Genomic DNA, 6,734 nt, shown 5'->3' on the forward strand with positions numbered 1-6,734 from the left:
CTGGCAGGCGGAGTGATAGTCGTCGTTGCACTGCCGTAGCTCGAGGTTGCGCGTGATCACACGATTGGTGATGTGGTTCGTCGACGTGGATAGGTTCTGAACGACCATCATCGGTACGACCGACTGGAAGGAGAAAAGCAATTAATGCTGTCGAATAATATGAAGTGTTTTCGTTGGAGGTTGGAGGAAGATCGGTCAGAGTGTTACGGGACACACCAACCTATTGCTATGCTATGCGATACGTTGCACCGGTGCGTTTGTGTGTGTCACTGGTAACGTACTCTCACCAAAGAGCGTGCCACGTTCATATGCTACATGGTGGGCGCTGGGTGTTGTAGAAACTAGTAGTTTAGCTCTTAAACTCTGCGTTAAAAACGTCATTTTTTTAAACTAGATTAACGAATGATAAATACATGTGTGATAATGATGGTATGAAAACAGTGTTTCGCCGGAATATTCAGCATCTCTGTTTGCTGGCAACAAGTCCGACAGGAAATATATATATGATCTAGGGATCTATTACTATAGAGCAGCTGGGTACCATAATAATTTTTTTTGGCAAAACCTGCGGTAGGCAAAGGTACTTTGTGTTAAGGTTACTCTCCACCTTTTGCACGGGTATTGCTCTAATGAAGATTAAACGTTTATTGACGAATGAATCGAATCAATCACACGTTTTATTTATAGAGGAGATATATCTCTATGCTCTAGCCAAAAAATGTCACGAAATTTTAAGCACCTAATTATGTTACAACACAAATTTTGAATTTTTATGTAAAAATGGTATTTTGGATATTTCTCAATTACCACAAAAAGTGAGGAAGCAAAATTTTCGCCACAGGTTAAGCACAATATGTACCAAAATAGCGCAGCAGGATTTTTCTTTAAGATTCATATTTACCGAGAAAAATGAAAAAAAACTGCCTAAAATTCAAGTCGCACGTTTAAATTTAACATTTTAGCGAATAAACAGATATAACTCATAAAATACGGCACTTAATAACATTCCCTGACGCACTTTTTTACATCAATATGTTACCATTAAAACGAGTGTAAAATTAAATTATTCCGAGTTGTAATCACAGAGAAATATCCATTTATACATCGGCTACTATGTCAGAAACCGAAACGGAGAAATCAGCGTTTTTCTATTTTTCACAATGATCGGCCGCCTGTGTGCAAAATGGGTGAACGTATGTGAAACATATACTGTTAGTACTTACTGTGACATATCCATGACTAAATGACACCACTAAATTGGTAAAATGTTCCATGCACCTTGAGAAATTGTGAAAAATTACGTGGTTACGCGCGAACACCGCCCATTGCCTGACGTCACAACTGTCAACAAACGCGCGCCTAATGTAGCGAGGTAAAACAAACTATATTTTGGCAGCGTGGAATAGTTCACCTATCACTGGCAGATGACAGCTGTAGAAGGGTTCATGCTGAATGATACTGGCTTAGTGAATATCGTGAAAATACTGGTTGTATAATGTCTCTGACGTTATCACTGACGTCAGCCGCAGCTCACTACACGTGTACGCGGGCAATCAAAACGCTCTGAAAGTTTACATGTATCGTTATATGGAGAAATGAGCATGTACAGAGATGACGCATAGTGTTGGCCATAGAATAAAGTTGAAAATGAAAAATCGGTAAAATTTTGCCTAAAACCTTGAGAGTAATCTTAAGGATACTGTTAGGGTTAAAGACGAATTTTTGGTCGAAATTTCAATACCCACTTTATTTGGTAGATCGTACCCATGGGCAGCTATGTATACGTAGAAATTATGTATGTACATTCCCAATGCTGAAGTTGCTGACTTTTCAAACGCTATTTCTCGAAACTCACAACTCTGATTCCAAATGTTTTTGTTACGTTTTAATGCTAACATATGAAAGGAAAAAAGGACCCTAGAATTTTTTTTAATATTTTATTTTATAAGTTATGGCTCTTTGTTTACGAAATTTTTTCGTTTTGAAAATCACTACAAATTTTCGTACATCTTTTCAACTTATTTCTTAAATTAAAGCATTTAAAAAAAGTCCCAACTCTTTGCTGTTTCTGAGAAATAACAAAATGCTGTTTCTGAAAAATAACAAAAAAAATATGTTTTTGTATAAATTCACAATTTTTGCCGTCACTTAAATAGCGATGAATTAAAAAAAATCATCGAGAGCGTAGAGAGACATCTCTCTTATGTAATGGATATGAGTTTCATTGAATTTGATGAGCAGTTATGTTGCAATGCCCTTTACAGTGTTACAGGTCCGTAACCCTAACAGCATCTAAACAAATTGTAGAGCCTACCTTTGCCCACGTTTTCCTGTTGCTTCTACTTGCTCTTATTAGAAATCTATATCCTAACGTTGAACACATTTTTCTCCAACTTAGGTTCGATTAAGAAATTTCACACATAATGTTCGACGAACACTCTAAACTGCCTGCTAGAATTGTTTACAAGTAAGTTTGTATGGTGATCAGGTACAATATATATAGGCTCAACCAATCACAGCTCGAGTTTATGCAAGGTCACACTGCGCGCGTCATTCATAGTTACTGGGCTGGGAAAATCCATAAACTACAGGCCGATCACAAATAAGGACCCCATTTTTATCTCCTAAATTCTTTGCGTATAAAACTATACGGACTGAGGGATTGATCACGCACACACTAGTAGCCTACTCAAACGCGAGCGTGCGCGAACACTCGCTGGCTTATAATATATTAATTAACGATTAGGCTACGCCCCTTTGATTTTACTGGATTTAGTATTGCTTCAAATCAAAAGTTACAAAAACACTTTTTTGATAAAATATGTGTGTGTGTGTGTGTGTGTGTGTGTGTGTGTGTGTGTGTGTGTGTGTGCACGCGTGCAAGTACGCGCACGCATGCGCGTACATGTGTGAACATATACACACGTTTATTGCCATATCGTTCCGTTCGCTTCGCGATTCTGTTCGGGATTTTGTTCGAGATACAATGGGTACACTGAGTTTGAGGCAGACTTGCTGTTATTAGGACAAGCGAAATTGGCTTACAGGGGAACGGGCGTGCCAAACGCTTTTAGCTGTTATTATATCGAGGAGTACATGAATAGAGTAGACTTAATACACGCTAGAGCACGTTGAATGCATACCAGGAATACACGAATATATATCACTCTATACATTCACTCCTGATTATTTGGCGTTGACGCAGCAATTGACTGTAAGTGACGCGACTCGTCGTGTGTTGTTGAGGTGCACCGACCGTGGACTTTCACTCTTTCGACCTCTCTGCTACTTTTAGCAGGTGCCACTGGTAAAAGTTGACAGCTCCATGTTGTCCGTATAGTCATATAGTACACATTATTATGGCAATCAATCGCGAATTGATGAGCAGGGCTGCAGCGTTATAGCAGTATTAAAAAGCGGGCGACCATTAAAGCTGCCGTAGCCGCATGGGTTGTTCCGTGGCTAGACTTTTGCAAGCGGACCATCCTGAGCAGTGTTACAGAAACGAACTCGAAGATGCTGAGCGGGAACCCAATGCCGAAAGTAAACATAACAAACTCCTTCATCCCTACAATATCCCTTCCTCGCTTCATCCCTCTCTCTCCCTCTTCTGACATCCCTTCCATTCTCCTCTCTCCCATCTACTCCCTTTATTTCCCTCTCCCTTCTTCTTCTCCCTCGCTTCTCCATTTCTCACTCTTTATTCCTTCTTCTCCTCCATTATCTTCTTCTCTCTCCCTCTTTCGTCCACATTTCCTCTATTTCGTCTTCTCTTTCCTCTCCACACACTCTCGCTCGCGACTCTCTCCCTCTTCCGTCTGTCTCTTTGTCCCTTGACTCCCTCTCTCACCGTGAAACACTACATCAATTATCACTGAGCTAAACTCCTTTACCAATTTACTTTTACCATTAATATTTGCATCGAGAAATTTCCATAGAATGCCGCGTTTGTAGCGCAATATATATATATATTTTATATATATTATATATATATATTATATATATATTGCGCCTACAAGAGCTGATAATACCAAGATAATAGCTAAATGCTTATACGTATGCATAGTTATATGTGAATATACCACACGCGGCGCGCTAGCGTGCGTGCGTGCCGCGCGCGTGTAAGTGTGGCGTGTGTGTGTGTGTGTGTGTGTGTGTGTGTGTGTGTGTGTGGTGTGTGTGTGTGTGTGTGTGTGTGTGTGTGTGTGTGTGTGTGTGTGTGTGTGTGTGTACATATTTCGTTTTTCGGCTACGCAGCCGATGTTATTGAATATACATATATTATATATATATACGACGAATATATAATGTGTGTCATCTATCAAGAGAGTGCGGAAACAATTTATAAACGAGTAGAATTATCACTGGCGTTGCTGTGGCATATAAAGTGAAATACATAAATGCTTATTTAGAACGCACGCTCGCGCACACGCACACACACACGCGCGCGCGCACACACACAAACACGCGCACATGCTCACGCACACGCACGTACGTGCGCACGACCGCCCCCACACGCACACGCACACAAATGCACTCAAGCAGATCCGCACGCACGCACGCACACACGTACGCACACACCCACACGCACGCACGCACACACACACAGATATATTTACACAAACAGCTTAAATGTTTCTAATGGACAGGTACTTTCTAGTGAATCATGTTTCCCGCCTCTTTCAGGCCTCCTCGACCTCATCTAGCACATCCATGTCACTTCCAATGTACATGCTGATGCCACTGCCTTCACTTGCGGCATCTGAAATGTAGTCATCAACATAAGTTTATTACTACACTATTTTCCAGTGGCTATATTGTACTGTTGGCATTCTTATCTATAAAATTAAGCAAACAGAAAGGAAACCATAAGAAGAAAGATAATGGAACCACTTATAATATTCTTATATAATATTATATTCTAATATTATATTATATATATATATATATATATATATATATATATTATATATATATAATATTATATTCTAATATTCTAATATTATTATAGTCTACACTTGTTCATCAGTTTCACAGTTTCTTCATGTGTTCATACACAGTTAACAATCGCCTGTAGTTCATATAGAACATAATAGTTACATTACAACAGTTGAGATATTGCAGTCACTCAATAACACTACCACCTAACGAATAAGAGCTTATCTGCTTCTAACACATTATATACCAATAGTACAACTTTATTGTGCGATTAAATTGAATTAAAATTGTGAAATATGCGTATTCAGGATATTGTTCTTGTCATCTACAGGCGTTTTGAATCAATATCTACATCAGTGTTCCTGCTACATTTTACTTAGAAAGTATTACAGATTACGAACCAATCGGAGACACCAGATTGTCTGGTTATAGTTGAAGCCGCATAACAAGCTAACTTTCCAATGTAAACTATTAGGAGTAGTGAGAGTATGTATTAACTGTACTAATCCTACACACAGGTAACTTGTGACTACATAGCCAGATACTGCATCAATACCCTCTGCTCCTGCCTGCTCTAGAATACCACGGCCCAGAAAATCCGGCTCTTCTTTAAAAATGCGCGCGCTCGCGCACGCGCACACGCACGCACGCACGCACACACACACACGTTACGATAGCTGGTCTTCCAAGCGGAGATGGCGCATCCGATTTTGCAGAGCTAAAGTGTTACATTGTGTTTAAACAGCTAGGGTAGTCACGTGCTCATTCAGATTTGGCACGTGTCCAGCAAGCGTGGTGATATGTCCAGCGGGCTTGGTCACGTGTCCAGCAGGCGTGGTCACGTGTACAGCAGCCGTAGTTGTGTCCAAAAAGCATGCAGCGCCCCTTCGTACACTCAGGATACCACTGCCACAATGCTAGCACTATTTTTAAAGTGGGCGGAGCTCCAGGGAAATCCAGCGAATTGAGATTCGTAAACAGCGTATGATTTGAAAGAGGTAACTGGGCGCACAATCCGCGTACTATTTCGTATCACTATTTTATCAAATTTTACATAAAAAAATAGTTGGATTTTTAATATCTTTGCAACTTTTATTAGTCCAAATCTTATTACATAGGATACGAGTAACGTGGCTGCTGTAAAACTTGTAGTAAAAAAGCGTTACAAATTGTAACAAAAAGCTGCTTGTGGCAGTAACCTGTATAATACAGTCGTTATGTTCCACACGGCTACACTAACGCCTGTAAGCGTTATCGATCGACCAGTTGTTATGGCGGATATCTGATTAGCGGCGAGCAATCAAGCTGATTGGATGACCTAATAACAGTCGCTGCGACCTGCTCACTCATTGGCCGGTCTGGCTCAGTCAGCAGCCTCCCACTTTCATATAGTAAGGTGTTAACGCTCTGGTGAGTAGGCCCTCTAGCGGCCGTTACAATCAGGAGCGGTAATCATTAACGTTAGTGGCAGTGGTAGATTGAGCCCATGAGCGAGAACGCCATCTGTAGTGGAATTTGAGTCGTGTCCAGCGGGCGTAGTCACGTGTGCAACTGACGCGGTCACGTGTGCAACTGACGCGGTCACACGTCCAACTGACAAGGTCACGCGTCCAACTGACGAGGTCACGTGTCCAACTTACGAGGTCACGTGTGCAACTGACGCGGTCACACGTCCAACTGACAAGGTCACGCGTCCAACTGACGAGGTCACGTGTCCAACTGACACGGTCACACGTCCAACTGACGAGGTCACGTGTCCAACTGACACGGTCACACGTCCAACTGACGAGGTCACG

The sequence above is a fragment of the Priapulus caudatus genome, unplaced genomic scaffold, assembly GCF_000485595.1.
Source record: "Priapulus caudatus unplaced genomic scaffold, Priapulus_caudatus-5.0.1 Scaffold656, whole genome shotgun sequence".
NCBI lineage: Eukaryota > Metazoa > Priapulida > Priapulimorpha > Priapulimorphida > Priapulidae > Priapulus > Priapulus caudatus.